Raw genomic sequence first — 13,606 nt, 5'->3', positions numbered from 1 at the left:
TGCGTCCTACCCCACGAGGACACACCGCAACGGCACAAAAATGAGACGTAAAAAGTGGCAACGGTGGGATTCGAACCCACGCCTCCGGAGAGACTGGTGCCTAAAACCAGCGCCTTAGACCGCTCGGCCACGTTACCGTTGGATCAGCAGCGGCAAAACGTTTCGTTTGTACTACAAAGATCACTTCGAAATGGAAGTATCTTGGCAATCGCCGTGCCATGTATTTCCACTGCTCTCCCACTGGAAGCGTCTCTTTAGGCCATCCACAGCAAGAAAAAGCCGTGCCCGCCGTACGGTAGCGACGCCACTTGTCTGTAGCTGTCGCAGTTAAGGAGACAGCGTCAAGAGACGTTTTCGTGCCGTGACCAGGTTTCGAACCTGCGCTTTCCTTAACCACTAAAGTATCGTAGCTGTAACTGTCAGGCGGAGCTAGAATGCTCCATGTATCAAACATATGTGAGCTCAAGGAGGTTACACTTGAAGGAAAAGCGGCAGGTTAACGCGATCACATCAAAACCCCCGGCAGCTACGGGATTCGAAACCGCGCCTACAGAGAGACTGGTGCCTTAAACCAGCGCCTTAAAGCGCTCGGCCACGCTACATGCGCTGCTTGGTGCGCCAGTGTTCCTAGCATTTGTAGAAACAGTGCACGCCACAGCTTCCTGTTCTGCTGGGACTGGCTGCTCATCCATCGCACTTCAAACGACTGCCCTTTTCGACTACAGAGAGCAGCGGACGTCTGCGCTCTGGGAGGCGACATTACGTGTTGGGGATGAAGTGGTAGTGCTAACTGCGGCCTGCGGAACACGAGTGAAAAAATCAAGAGAGTACTGTCATTTCGAGTACTCGCCATTGCAACGGCAGCAAGGCAAAACTTTCAAAATTGCCGTGACCAGGATTCGAACCTGGGTTATTGCGGCCACAACGCAATGTCCTAACCACTAGACGATCACGGCCATGGCCACGGAGGCGCCCGCGAAGGCAGCTGGCTGCAATGCAAGTGGCGATACCCAGCAAAGCCTAGGCCAAGGTGTACGCCACAGCAGTGTCAGACACGGTCTCCATCACATGTATACGAGCAAATGAACGTGCCTGCGCTGTCAGGACTCTAACTACAGTGGTTAGCTGCATTCACCTCCGTGGCAATGTCTTGCAGTCCTCCAAGCCTCTTGACTACAGGTACCGGTATGTGGCTCGATAACAAGTGGATAGACGCCGCATCTCTCTCGCCGTCAGGTGTTGCCGCGAGTCATACTTAACGTAGCTTTCTGCACGCGTCAGCGTAGCGTCAGTCGAGCAAAGTCGAGACAAGTCGCATAGGAGGAGCAACAAAAACGCGCAATTCCGGTACCGGGAATCGAACCCGGGCCTCCTGGGTGAGAGCCAGGTATCCTAGCCACTAGACCACACCGGACAACGACGGCAGCGCTCTTTCCAGCGAACGCAGCAGCCGCCCACGGTTAACTGACGACAACTGTAAAAAATCCACTCTCTCGCGTTATAGAACGGCGTGCTCCGGACGCATTTCGTGGAGACGAACGCCAGCAATGATGAGAGCAAAAGGTGCCTACAAATCCTGTCGTTGCACCACGCACTGTTCTACGACAATTCACCAAGCAGACGCTCACGCCTTGTTGTGCTGTTTCCTTTGCGGGCAATGAGTGCATCTGCCTTCGACACAGGAAACATTACACGTTCGGCAGCTGTGGGATTGGAACCCACGCCTCCGAAGAGAATGGTGCCTGAAACCAGCGCCTTAGACCGCTCGGCCACGCTACCTACACAACACGCGCGTCACAAGAGCTGCGTCCTACCCCACGAGGACACACCGCAACGGCACAAAAATGAGACGTAAAAAGTGGCAACGGTGGGATTCGAACCCACGCCTCCGGAGAGACTGGTGCCTAAAACCAGCGCCTTAGACCGCTCGGCCACGTTACCGTTGGATCAGCAGCGGCAAAACGTTTCGTTTGTACTACAAAGATCACTTCGAAATGGAAGTATCTTGGCAATCGCCGTGCCATGTATTTCCACTGCTCTCCCACTGGAAGCGTCTCTTTAGGCCATCCACAGCAAGAAAAAGCCGTGCCCGCCGTACGGTAGCGACGCCACTTGTCTGTAGCTGTCGCAGTTAAGGAGACAGCGTCAAGAGACGTTTTCGTGCCGTGACCAGGTTTCGAACCTGCGCTTTCCTTAACCACTAAAGTATCGTAGCTGTAACTGTCAGGCGGAGCTAGAATGCTCCATGTATCAAACATATGTGAGCTCAAGGAGGTTACACTTGAAGGAAAAGCGGCAGGTTAACGCGATCACATCAAAACCCCCGGCAGCTACGGGATTCGAAACCGCGCCTACAGAGAGACTGGTGCCTTAAACCAGCGCCTTAAAGCGCTCGGCCACGCTACATGCGCTGCTTGGTGCGCCAGTGTTCCTAGCATTTGTAGAAACAGTGCACGCCACAGCTTCCTGTTCTGCTGGGACTGGCTGCTCATCCATCGCACTTCAAACGACTGCCCTTTTCGACTACAGAGAGCAGCGGACGTCTGCGCTCTGGGAGGCGACATTACGTGTTGGGGATGAAGTGGTAGTGCTAACTGCGGCCTGCGGAACACGAGTGAAAAAATCAAGAGAGTACTGTCATTTCGAGTACTCGCCATTGCAACGGCAGCAAGGCAAAACTTTCAAAATTGCCGTGACCAGGATTCGAACGTGGGTTATTGCGGCCACAACGCAATGTCCTAACCACTAGACGATCACGGCCATGGCCACGGAGGCGCCCGCGAAGGCAGCTGGCTGCAATGCAAGTGGCGATACCCAGCAAAGCCTAGGCCAAGGTGTACGCCACAGCAGTGTCAGACACGGTCTCCATCACATGTATACGAGCAAATGAACGTGCCTGCGCTGTCAGGACTCTAACTACAGTGGTTAGCTGCATTCACCTCCGTGGCAATGTCTTGCAGTCCTCCAAGCCTCTTGACTACAGGTACCGGTATGTGGCTCGATAACAAGTGGATAGACGCCGCATCTCTCTCGCCGTCAGGTGTTGCCGCGAGTCATACTTAACGTAGCTTTCTGCACGCGTCAGCGTAGCGTCAGTCGAGCAAAGTCGAGACAAGTCGCATAGGAGGAGCAACAAAAACGCGCAATTCCGGTACCGGGAATCGAACCCGGGCCTCCTGGGTGAGAGCCAGGTATCCTAGCCACTAGACCACACCGGACAACGACGGCAGCGCTCTTTCCAGCGAACGCAGCAGCCGCCCACGGTTAACTGACGACAACTGTAAAAAATCCACTCTCTCGCGTTATAGAACGGCGTGCTCCGGACGCATTTCGTGGAGACGAACGCCAGCAATGATGAGAGCAAAAGGTGCCTACAAATCCTGTCGTTGCACCACGCACTGTTCTACGACAATTCACCAAGCAGACGCTCACGCCTTGTTGTGCTGTTTCCTTTGCGGGCAATGAGTGCATCTGCCTTCGACACAGGAAACATTACACGTTCGGCAGCTGTGGGATTGGAACCCACGCCTCCGAAGAGAATGGTGCCTGAAACCAGCGCCTTAGACCGCTCGGCCACGCTACCTACACAACACGCGCGTCACAAGAGCTGCGTCCTACCCCACGAGGACACACCGCAACGGCACAAAAATGAGACGTAAAAAGTGGCAACGGTGGGATTCGAACCCACGCCTCCGGAGAGACTGGTGCCTAAAACCAGCGCCTTAGACCGCTCGGCCACGTTACCGTTGGATCAGCAGCGGCAAAACGTTTCGTTTGTACTACAAAGATCACTTCGAAATGGAAGTATCTTGGCAATCGCCGTGCCATGTATTTCCACTGCTCTCCCACTGGAAGCGTCTCTTTAGGCCATCCACAGCAAGAAAAAGCCGTGCCCGCCGTACGGTAGCGACGCCACTTGTCTGTAGCTGTCGCAGTTAAGGAGACAGCGTCAAGAGACGTTTTCGTGCCGTGACCAGGTTTCGAACCTGCGCTTTCCTTAACCACTAAAGTATCGTAGCTGTAACTGTCAGGCGGAGCTAGAATGCTCCATGTATCAAACATATGTGAGCTCAAGGAGGTTACACTTGAAGGAAAAGCGGCAGGTTAACGCGATCACATCAAAACCCCCGGCAGCTACGGGATTCGAAACCGCGCCTACAGAGAGACTGGTGCCTTAAACCAGCGCCTTAAAGCGCTCGGCCACGCTACATGCGCTGCTTGGTGCGCCAGTGTTCCTAGCATTTGTAGAAACAGTGCACGCCACAGCTTCCTGTTCTGCTGGGACTGGCTGCTCATCCATCGCACTTCAAACGACTGCCCTTTTCGACTACAGAGAGCAGCGGACGTCTGCGCTCTGGGAGGCGACATTACGTGTTGGGGATGAAGTGGTAGTGCTAACTGCGGCCTGCGGAACACGAGTGAAAAAATCAAGAGAGTACTGTCATTTCGAGTACTCGCCATTGCAACGGCAGCAAGGCAAAACTTTCAAAATTGCCGTGACCAGGATTCGAACCTGGGTTATTGCGGCCACAACGCAATGTCCTAACCACTAGACGATCACGGCCATGGCCACGGAGGCGCCCGCGAAGGCAGCTGGCTGCAATGCAAGTGGCGATACCCAGCAAAGCCTAGGCCAAGGTGTACGCCACAGCAGTGTCAGACACGGTCTCCATCACATGTATACGAGCAAATGAACGTGCCTGCGCTGTCAGGACTCTAACTACAGTGGTTAGCTGCATTCACCTCCGTGGCAATGTCTTGCAGTCCTCCAAGCCTCTTGACTACAGGTACCGGTATGTGGCTCGATAACAAGTGGATAGACGCCGCATCTCTCTCGCCGTCAGGTGTTGCCGCGAGTCATACTTAACGTAGCTTTCTGCACGCGTCAGCGTAGCGTCAGTCGAGCAAAGTCGAGACAAGTCGCATAGGAGGAGCAACAAAAACGCGCAATTCCGGTACCGGGAATCGAACCCGGGCCTCCTGGGTGAGAGCCAGGTATCCTAGCCACTAGACCACACCGGACAACGACGGCAGCGCTCTTTCCAGCGAACGCAGCAGCCGCCCACGGTTAACTGACGACAACTGTAAAAAATCCACTCTCTCGCGTTATAGAACGGCGTGCTCCGGACGCATTTCGTGGAGACGAACGCCAGCAATGATGAGAGCAAAAGGTGCCTACAAATCCTGTCGTTGCACCACGCACTGTTCTACGACAATTCACCAAGCAGACGCTCACGCCTTGTTGTGCTGTTTCCTTTGCGGGCAATGAGTGCATCTGCCTTCGACACAGGAAACATTACACGTTCGGCAGCTGTGGGATTGGAACCCACGCCTCCGAAGAGAATGGTGCCTGAAACCAGCGCCTTAGACCGCTCGGCCACGCTACCTACACAACACGCGCGTCACAAGAGCTGCGTCCTACCCCACGAGGACACACCGCAACGGCACAAAAATGAGACGTAAAAAGTGGCAACGGTGGGATTCGAACCCACGCCTCCGGAGAGACTGGTGCCTAAAACCAGCGCCTTAGACCGCTCGGCCACGTTACCGTTGGATCAGCAGCGGCAAAACGTTTCGTTTGTACTACAAAGATCACTTCGAAATGGAAGTATCTTGGCAATCGCCGTGCCATGTATTTCCACTGCTCTCCCACTGGAAGCGTCTCTTTAGGCCATCCACAGCAAGAAAAAGCCGTGCCCGCCGTACGGTAGCGACGCCACTTGTCTGTAGCTGTCGCAGTTAAGGAGACAGCGTCAAGAGACGTTTTCGTGCCGTGACCAGGTTTCGAACCTGCGCTTTCCTTAACCACTAAAGTATCGTAGCTGTAACTGTCAGGCGGAGCTAGAATGCTCCATGTATCAAACATATGTGAGCTCAAGGAGGTTACACTTGAAGGAAAAGCGGCAGGTTAACGCGATCACATCAAAACCCCCGGCAGCTACGGGATTCGAAACCGCGCCTACAGAGAGACTGGTGCCTTAAACCAGCGCCTTAAAGCGCTCGGCCACGCTACATGCGCTGCTTGGTGCGCCAGTGTTCCTAGCATTTGTAGAAACAGTGCACGCCACAGCTTCCTGTTCTGCTGGGACTGGCTGCTCATCCATCGCACTTCAAACGACTGCCCTTTTCGACTACAGAGAGCAGCGGACGTCTGCGCTCTGGGAGGCGACATTACGTGTTGGGGATGAAGTGGTAGTGCTAACTGCGGCCTGCGGAACACGAGTGAAAAAATCAAGAGAGTACTGTCATTTCGAGTACTCGCCATTGCAACGGCAGCAAGGCAAAACTTTCAAAATTGCCGTGACCAGGATTCGAACGTGGGTTATTGCGGCCACAACGCAATGTCCTAACCACTAGACGATCACGGCCATGGCCACGGAGGCGCCCGCGAAGGCAGCTGGCTGCAATGCAAGTGGCGATACCCAGCAAAGCCTAGGCCAAGGTGTACGCCACAGCAGTGTCAGACACGGTCTCCATCACATGTATACGAGCAAATGAACGTGCCTGCGCTGTCAGGACTCTAACTACAGTGGTTAGCTGCATTCACCTCCGTGGCAATGTCTTGCAGTCCTCCAAGCCTCTTGACTACAGGTACCGGTATGTGGCTCGATAACAAGTGGATAGACGCCGCATCTCTCTCGCCGTCAGGTGTTGCCGCGAGTCATACTTAACGTAGCTTTCTGCACGCGTCAGCGTAGCGTCAGTCGAGCAAAGTCGAGACAAGTCGCATAGGAGGAGCAACAAAAACGCGCAATTCCGGTACCGGGAATCGAACCCGGGCCTCCTGGGTGAGAGCCAGGTATCCTAGCCACTAGACCACACCGGACAACGACGGCAGCGCTCTTTCCAGCGAACGCAGCAGCCGCCCACGGTTAACTGACGACAACTGTAAAAAATCCACTCTCTCGCGTTATAGAACGGCGTGCTCCGGACGCATTTCGTGGAGACGAACGCCAGCAATGATGAGAGCAAAAGGTGCCTACAAATCCTGTCGTTGCACCACGCACTGTTCTACGACAATTCACCAAGCAGACGCTCACGCCTTGTTGTGCTGTTTCCTTTGCGGGCAATGAGTGCATCTGCCTTCGACACAGGAAACATTACACGTTCGGCAGCTGTGGGATTGGAACCCACGCCTCCGAAGAGAATGGTGCCTGAAACCAGCGCCTTAGACCGCTCGGCCACGCTACCTACACAACACGCGCGTCACAAGAGCTGCGTCCTACCCCACGAGGACACACCGCAACGGCACAAAAATGAGACGTAAAAAGTGGCAACGGTGGGATTCGAACCCACGCCTCCGGAGAGACTGGTGCCTAAAACCAGCGCCTTAGACCGCTCGGCCACGTTACCGTTGGATCAGCAGCGGCAAAACGTTTCGTTTGTACTACAAAGATCACTTCGAAATGGAAGTATCTTGGCAATCGCCGTGCCATGTATTTCCACTGCTCTCCCACTGGAAGCGTCTCTTTAGGCCATCCACAGCAAGAAAAAGCCGTGCCCGCCGTACGGTAGCGACGCCACTTGTCTGTAGCTGTCGCAGTTAAGGAGACAGCGTCAAGAGACGTTTTCGTGCCGTGACCAGGTTTCGAACCTGCGCTTTCCTTAACCACTAAAGTATCGTAGCTGTAACTGTCAGGCGGAGCTAGAATGCTCCATGTATCAAACATATGTGAGCTCAAGGAGGTTACACTTGAAGGAAAAGCGGCAGGTTAACGCGATCACATCAAAACCCCCGGCAGCTACGGGATTCGAAACCGCGCCTACAGAGAGACTGGTGCCTTAAACCAGCGCCTTAAAGCGCTCGGCCACGCTACATGCGCTGCTTGGTGCGCCAGTGTTCCTAGCATTTGTAGAAACAGTGCACGCCACAGCTTCCTGTTCTGCTGGGACTGGCTGCTCATCCATCGCACTTCAAACGACTGCCCTTTTCGACTACAGAGAGCAGCGGACGTCTGCGCTCTGGGAGGCGACATTACGTGTTGGGGATGAAGTGGTAGTGCTAACTGCGGCCTGCGGAACACGAGTGAAAAAATCAAGAGAGTACTGTCATTTCGAGTACTCGCCATTGCAACGGCAGCAAGGCAAAACTTTCAAAATTGCCGTGACCAGGATTCGAACGTGGGTTATTGCGGCCACAACGCAATGTCCTAACCACTAGACGATCACGGCCATGGCCACGGAGGCGCCCGCGAAGGCAGCTGGCTGCAATGCAAGTGGCGATACCCAGCAAAGCCTAGGCCAAGGTGTACGCCACAGCAGTGTCAGACACGGTCTCCATCACATGTATACGAGCAAATGAACGTGCCTGCGCTGTCAGGACTCTAACTACAGTGGTTAGCTGCATTCACCTCCGTGGCAATGTCTTGCAGTCCTCCAAGCCTCTTGACTACAGGTACCGGTATGTGGCTCGATAACAAGTGGATAGACGCCGCATCTCTCTCGCCGTCAGGTGTTGCCGCGAGTCATACTTAACGTAGCTTTCTGCACGCGTCAGCGTAGCGTCAGTCGAGCAAAGTCGAGACAAGTCGCATAGGAGGAGCAACAAAAACGCGCAATTCCGGTACCGGGAATCGAACCCGGGCCTCCTGGGTGAGAGCCAGGTATCCTAGCCACTAGACCACACCGGACAACGACGGCAGCGCTCTTTCCAGCGAACGCAGCAGCCGCCCACGGTTAACTGACGACAACTGTAAAAAATCCACTCTCTCGCGTTATAGAACGGCGTGCTCCGGACGCATTTCGTGGAGACGAACGCCAGCAATGATGAGAGCAAAAGGTGCCTACAAATCCTGTCGTTGCACCACGCACTGTTCTACGACAATTCACCAAGCAGACGCTCACGCCTTGTTGTGCTGTTTCCTTTGCGGGCAATGAGTGCATCTGCCTTCGACACAGGAAACATTACACGTTCGGCAGCTGTGGGATTGGAACCCACGCCTCCGAAGAGAATGGTGCCTGAAACCAGCGCCTTAGACCGCTCGGCCACGCTACCTACACAACACGCGCGTCACAAGAGCTGCGTCCTACCCCACGAGGACACACCGCAACGGCACAAAAATGAGACGTAAAAAGTGGCAACGGTGGGATTCGAACCCACGCCTCCGGAGAGACTGGTGCCTAAAACCAGCGCCTTAGACCGCTCGGCCACGTTACCGTTGGATCAGCAGCGGCAAAACGTTTCGTTTGTACTACAAAGATCACTTCGAAATGGAAGTATCTTGGCAATCGCCGTGCCATGTATTTCCACTGCTCTCCCACTGGAAGCGTCTCTTTAGGCCATCCACAGCAAGAAAAAGCCGTGCCCGCCGTACGGTAGCGACGCCACTTGTCTGTAGCTGTCGCAGTTAAGGAGACAGCGTCAAGAGACGTTTTCGTGCCGTGACCAGGTTTCGAACCTGCGCTTTCCTTAACCACTAAAGTATCGTAGCTGTAACTGTCAGGCGGAGCTAGAATGCTCCATGTATCAAACATATGTGAGCTCAAGGAGGTTACACTTGAAGGAAAAGCGGCAGGTTAACGCGATCACATCAAAACCCCCGGCAGCTACGGGATTCGAAACCGCGCCTACAGAGAGACTGGTGCCTTAAACCAGCGCCTTAAAGCGCTCGGCCACGCTACATGCGCTGCTTGGTGCGCCAGTGTTCCTAGCATTTGTAGAAACAGTGCACGCCACAGCTTCCTGTTCTGCTGGGACTGGCTGCTCATCCATCGCACTTCAAACGACTGCCCTTTTCGACTACAGAGAGCAGCGGACGTCTGCGCTCTGGGAGGCGACATTACGTGTTGGGGATGAAGTGGTAGTGCTAACTGCGGCCTGCGGAACACGAGTGAAAAAATCAAGAGAGTACTGTCATTTCGAGTACTCGCCATTGCAACGGCAGCAAGGCAAAACTTTCAAAATTGCCGTGACCAGGATTCGAACGTGGGTTATTGCGGCCACAACGCAATGTCCTAACCACTAGACGATCACGGCCATGGCCACGGAGGCGCCCGCGAAGGCAGCTGGCTGCAATGCAAGTGGCGATACCCAGCAAAGCCTAGGCCAAGGTGTACGCCACAGCAGTGTCAGACACGGTCTCCATCACATGTATACGAGCAAATGAACGTGCCTGCGCTGTCAGGACTCTAACTACAGTGGTTAGCTGCATTCACCTCCGTGGCAATGTCTTGCAGTCCTCCAAGCCTCTTGACTACAGGTACCGGTATGTGGCTCGATAACAAGTGGATAGACGCCGCATCTCTCTCGCCGTCAGGTGTTGCCGCGAGTCATACTTAACGTAGCTTTCTGCACGCGTCAGCGTAGCGTCAGTCGAGCAAAGTCGAGACAAGTCGCATAGGAGGAGCAACAAAAACGCGCAATTCCGGTACCGGGAATCGAACCCGGGCCTCCTGGGTGAGAGCCAGGTATCCTAGCCACTAGACCACACCGGACAACGACGGCAGCGCTCTTTCCAGCGAACGCAGCAGCCGCCCACGGTTAACTGACGACAACTGTAAAAAATCCACTCTCTCGCGTTATAGAACGGCGTGCTCCGGACGCATTTCGTGGAGACGAACGCCAGCAATGATGAGAGCAAAAGGTGCCTACAAATCCTGTCGTTGCACCACGCACTGTTCTACGACAATTCACCAAGCAGACGCTCACGCCTTGTTGTGCTGTTTCCTTTGCGGGCAATGAGTGCATCTGCCTTCGACACAGGAAACATTACACGTTCGGCAGCTGTGGGATTGGAACCCACGCCTCCGAAGAGAATGGTGCCTGAAACCAGCGCCTTAGACCGCTCGGCCACGCTACCTACACAACACGCGCGTCACAAGAGCTGCGTCCTACCCCACGAGGACACACCGCAACGGCACAAAAATGAGACGTAAAAAGTGGCAACGGTGGGATTCGAACCCACGCCTCCGGAGAGACTGGTGCCTAAAACCAGCGCCTTACACCGCTCGGCCACGTTACCGTTGGATCAGCAGCGGCAAAACGTTTCGTTTGTACTACAAAGATCACTTCGAAATGGAAGTATCTTGGCAATCGCCGTGCCATGTATTTCCACTGCTCTCCCACTGGAAGCGTCTCTTTAGGCCATCCACAGCAAGAAAAAGCCGTGCCCGCCGTACGGTAGCGACGCCACTTGTCTGTAGCTGTCGCAGTTAAGGAGACAGCGTCAAGAGACGTTTTCGTGCCGTGACCAGGTTTCGAACCTGCGCTTTCCTTAACCACTAAAGTATCGTAGCTGTAACTGTCAGGCGGAGCTAGAATGCTCCATGTATCAAACATATGTGAGCTCAAGGAGGTTACACTTGAAGGAAAAGCGGCAGGTTAACGCGATCACATCAAAACCCCCGGCAGCTACGGGATTCGAAACCGCGCCTACAGAGAGACTGGTGCCTTAAACCAGCGCCTTAAAGCGCTCGGCCACGCTACATGCGCTGCTTGGTGCGCCAGTGTTCCTAGCATTTGTAGAAACAGTGCACGCCACAGCTTCCTGTTCTGCTGGGACTGGCTGCTCATCCATCGCACTTCAAACGACTGCCCTTTTCGACTACAGAGAGCAGCGGACGTCTGCGCTCTGGGAGGCGACATTACGTGTTGGGGATGAAGTGGTAGTGCTAACTGCGGCCTGCGGAACACGAGTGAAAAAATCAAGAGAGTACTGTCATTTCGAGTACTCGCCATTGCAACGGCAGCAAGGCAAAACTTTCAAAATTGCCGTGACCAGGATTCGAACGTGGGTTATTGCGGCCACAACGCAATGTCCTAACCACTAGACGATCACGGCCATGGCCACGGAGGCGCCCGCGAAGGCAGCTGGCTGCAATGCAAGTGGCGATACCCAGCAAAGCCTAGGCCAAGGTGTACGCCACAGCAGTGTCAGACACGGTCTCCATCACATGTATACGAGCAAATGAACGTGCCTGCGCTGTCAGGACTCTAACTACAGTGGTTAGCTGCATTCACCTCCGTGGCAATGTCTTGCAGTCCTCCAAGCCTCTTGACTACAGGTACCGGTATGTGGCTCGATAACAAGTGGATAGACGCCGCATCTCTCTCGCCGTCAGGTGTTGCCGCGAGTCATACTTAACGTAGCTTTCTGCACGCGTCAGCGTAGCGTCAGTCGAGCAAAGTCGAGACAAGTCGCATAGGAGGAGCAACAAAAACGCGCAATTCCGGTACCGGGAATCGAACCCGGGCCTCCTGGGTGAGAGCCAGGTATCCTAGCCACTAGACCACACCGGACAACGACGGCAGCGCTCTTTCCAGCGAACGCAGCAGCCGCCCACGGTTAACTGACGACAACTGTAAAAAATCCACTCTCTCGCGTTATAGAACGGCGTGCTCCGGACGCATTTCGTGGAGACGAACGCCAGCAATGATGAGAGCAAAAGGTGCCTACAAATCCTGTCGTTGCACCACGCACTGTTCTACGACAATTCACCAAGCAGACGCTCACGCCTTGTTGTGCTGTTTCCTTTGCGGGCAATGAGTGCATCTGCCTTCGACACAGGAAACATTACACGTTCGGCAGCTGTGGGATTGGAACCCACGCCTCCGAAGAGAATGGTGCCTGAAACCAGCGCCTTAGACCGCTCGGCCACGCTACCTACACAACACGCGCGTCACAAGAGCTGCGTCCTACCCCACGAGGACACACCGCAACGGCACAAAAATGAGACGTAAAAAGTGGCAACGGTGGGATTCGAACCCACGCCTCCGGAGAGACTGGTGCCTAAAACCAGCGCCTTAGACCGCTCGGCCACGTTACCGTTGGATCAGCAGCGGCAAAACGTTTCGTTTGTACTACAAAGATCACTTCGAAATGGAAGTATCTTGGCAATCGCCGTGCCATGTATTTCCACTGCTCTCCCACTGGAAGCGTCTCTTTAGGCCATCCACAGCAAGAAAAAGCCGTGCCCGCCGTACGGTAGCGACGCCACTTGTCTGTAGCTGTCGCAGTTAAGGAGACAGCGTCAAGAGACGTTTTCGTGCCGTGACCAGGTTTCGAACCTGCGCTTTCCTTAACCACTAAAGTATCGTAGCTGTAACTGTCAGGCGGAGCTAGAATGCTCCATGTATCAAACATATGTGAGCTCAAGGAGGTTACACTTGAAGGAAAAGCGGCAGGTTAACGCGATCACATCAAAACCCCCGGCAGCTACGGGATTCGAAACCGCGCCTACAGAGAGACTGGTGCCTTAAACCAGCGCCTTAAAGCGCTCGGCCACGCTACATGCGCTGCTTGGTGCGCCAGTGTTCCTAGCATTTGTAGAAACAGTGCACGCCACAGCTTCCTGTTCTGCTGGGACTGGCTGCTCATCCATCGCACTTCAAACGACTGCCCTTTTCGACTACAGAGAGCAGCGGACGTCTGCGCTCTGGGAGGCGACATTACGTGTTGGGGATGAAGTGGTAGTGCTAACTGCGGCCTGCGGAACACGAGTGAAAAAATCAAGAGAGTACTGTCATTTCGAGTACTCGCCATTGCAACGGCAGCAAGGCAAAACTTTCAAAATTGCCGTGACCAGGATTCGAACGTGGGTTATTGCGGCCACAACGCAATGTCCTAACCACTAGACGATCACGGCCATGGCCACGGAGGCGCCCGCG

The 13,606-nt window shown here is 54.4% G+C and overlaps 23 non-coding genes across 23 annotated transcripts; all 23 read right to left on the bottom strand.

The window, feature by feature from the left end:
• Positions 1-55: 55 nt before the first annotated feature.
• Positions 56-137, bottom strand: Trnal-uag. The gene has a single exon. It is a non-coding gene; the product is annotated as a tRNA-Leu (tRNA).
• Positions 138-884: 747 nt separating this feature from the next.
• Trnah-gug lies at positions 885-956 on the bottom strand. The gene has a single exon. It is a non-coding gene; the product is annotated as a tRNA-His (tRNA).
• A 386-nt stretch (positions 957-1,342) lies between these two features.
• On the bottom strand, positions 1,343-1,414 carry Trnae-cuc. Its single transcript has one exon. It is a non-coding gene; the product is annotated as a tRNA-Glu (tRNA).
• A 445-nt stretch (positions 1,415-1,859) lies between these two features.
• Positions 1,860-1,941, bottom strand: Trnal-uag. Its single transcript has one exon. It is a non-coding gene; the product is annotated as a tRNA-Leu (tRNA).
• A 747-nt stretch (positions 1,942-2,688) lies between these two features.
• Positions 2,689-2,760, bottom strand: Trnah-gug. Its single transcript has one exon. It is a non-coding gene; the product is annotated as a tRNA-His (tRNA).
• A 386-nt stretch (positions 2,761-3,146) lies between these two features.
• On the bottom strand, positions 3,147-3,218 carry Trnae-cuc. Its single transcript has one exon. It is a non-coding gene; the product is annotated as a tRNA-Glu (tRNA).
• Positions 3,219-3,663: 445 nt separating this feature from the next.
• Trnal-uag lies at positions 3,664-3,745 on the bottom strand. The gene has a single exon. It is a non-coding gene; the product is annotated as a tRNA-Leu (tRNA).
• A 747-nt stretch (positions 3,746-4,492) lies between these two features.
• On the bottom strand, positions 4,493-4,564 carry Trnah-gug. Its single transcript has one exon. It is a non-coding gene; the product is annotated as a tRNA-His (tRNA).
• Positions 4,565-4,950: 386 nt separating this feature from the next.
• Trnae-cuc lies at positions 4,951-5,022 on the bottom strand. Its single transcript has one exon. It is a non-coding gene; the product is annotated as a tRNA-Glu (tRNA).
• A 445-nt stretch (positions 5,023-5,467) lies between these two features.
• On the bottom strand, positions 5,468-5,549 carry Trnal-uag. Its single transcript has one exon. It is a non-coding gene; the product is annotated as a tRNA-Leu (tRNA).
• Positions 5,550-6,296: 747 nt separating this feature from the next.
• On the bottom strand, positions 6,297-6,368 carry Trnah-gug. Its single transcript has one exon. It is a non-coding gene; the product is annotated as a tRNA-His (tRNA).
• Positions 6,369-6,754: 386 nt separating this feature from the next.
• Trnae-cuc lies at positions 6,755-6,826 on the bottom strand. The gene has a single exon. It is a non-coding gene; the product is annotated as a tRNA-Glu (tRNA).
• Positions 6,827-7,271: 445 nt separating this feature from the next.
• Trnal-uag lies at positions 7,272-7,353 on the bottom strand. The gene has a single exon. It is a non-coding gene; the product is annotated as a tRNA-Leu (tRNA).
• Positions 7,354-8,100: 747 nt separating this feature from the next.
• On the bottom strand, positions 8,101-8,172 carry Trnah-gug. The gene has a single exon. It is a non-coding gene; the product is annotated as a tRNA-His (tRNA).
• A 386-nt stretch (positions 8,173-8,558) lies between these two features.
• Positions 8,559-8,630, bottom strand: Trnae-cuc. Its single transcript has one exon. It is a non-coding gene; the product is annotated as a tRNA-Glu (tRNA).
• A 445-nt stretch (positions 8,631-9,075) lies between these two features.
• Positions 9,076-9,157, bottom strand: Trnal-uag. The gene has a single exon. It is a non-coding gene; the product is annotated as a tRNA-Leu (tRNA).
• A 747-nt stretch (positions 9,158-9,904) lies between these two features.
• On the bottom strand, positions 9,905-9,976 carry Trnah-gug. The gene has a single exon. It is a non-coding gene; the product is annotated as a tRNA-His (tRNA).
• A 386-nt stretch (positions 9,977-10,362) lies between these two features.
• Positions 10,363-10,434, bottom strand: Trnae-cuc. Its single transcript has one exon. It is a non-coding gene; the product is annotated as a tRNA-Glu (tRNA).
• A 445-nt stretch (positions 10,435-10,879) lies between these two features.
• On the bottom strand, positions 10,880-10,961 carry Trnal-uag. Its single transcript has one exon. It is a non-coding gene; the product is annotated as a tRNA-Leu (tRNA).
• Positions 10,962-11,708: 747 nt separating this feature from the next.
• Positions 11,709-11,780, bottom strand: Trnah-gug. The gene has a single exon. It is a non-coding gene; the product is annotated as a tRNA-His (tRNA).
• Positions 11,781-12,166: 386 nt separating this feature from the next.
• Positions 12,167-12,238, bottom strand: Trnae-cuc. The gene has a single exon. It is a non-coding gene; the product is annotated as a tRNA-Glu (tRNA).
• Positions 12,239-12,683: 445 nt separating this feature from the next.
• Trnal-uag lies at positions 12,684-12,765 on the bottom strand. The gene has a single exon. It is a non-coding gene; the product is annotated as a tRNA-Leu (tRNA).
• A 747-nt stretch (positions 12,766-13,512) lies between these two features.
• Trnah-gug lies at positions 13,513-13,584 on the bottom strand. Its single transcript has one exon. It is a non-coding gene; the product is annotated as a tRNA-His (tRNA).
• Positions 13,585-13,606: the final 22 nt, after the last annotated feature.

This window comes from Schistocerca piceifrons, unplaced genomic scaffold (genome assembly GCF_021461385.2).
Source record: "Schistocerca piceifrons isolate TAMUIC-IGC-003096 unplaced genomic scaffold, iqSchPice1.1 HiC_scaffold_670, whole genome shotgun sequence".
Classification (NCBI taxonomy): Eukaryota; Metazoa; Arthropoda; class Insecta; order Orthoptera; family Acrididae; genus Schistocerca; species Schistocerca piceifrons.
This window is presented reverse-complemented; position numbering and strand designations above follow the sequence as displayed.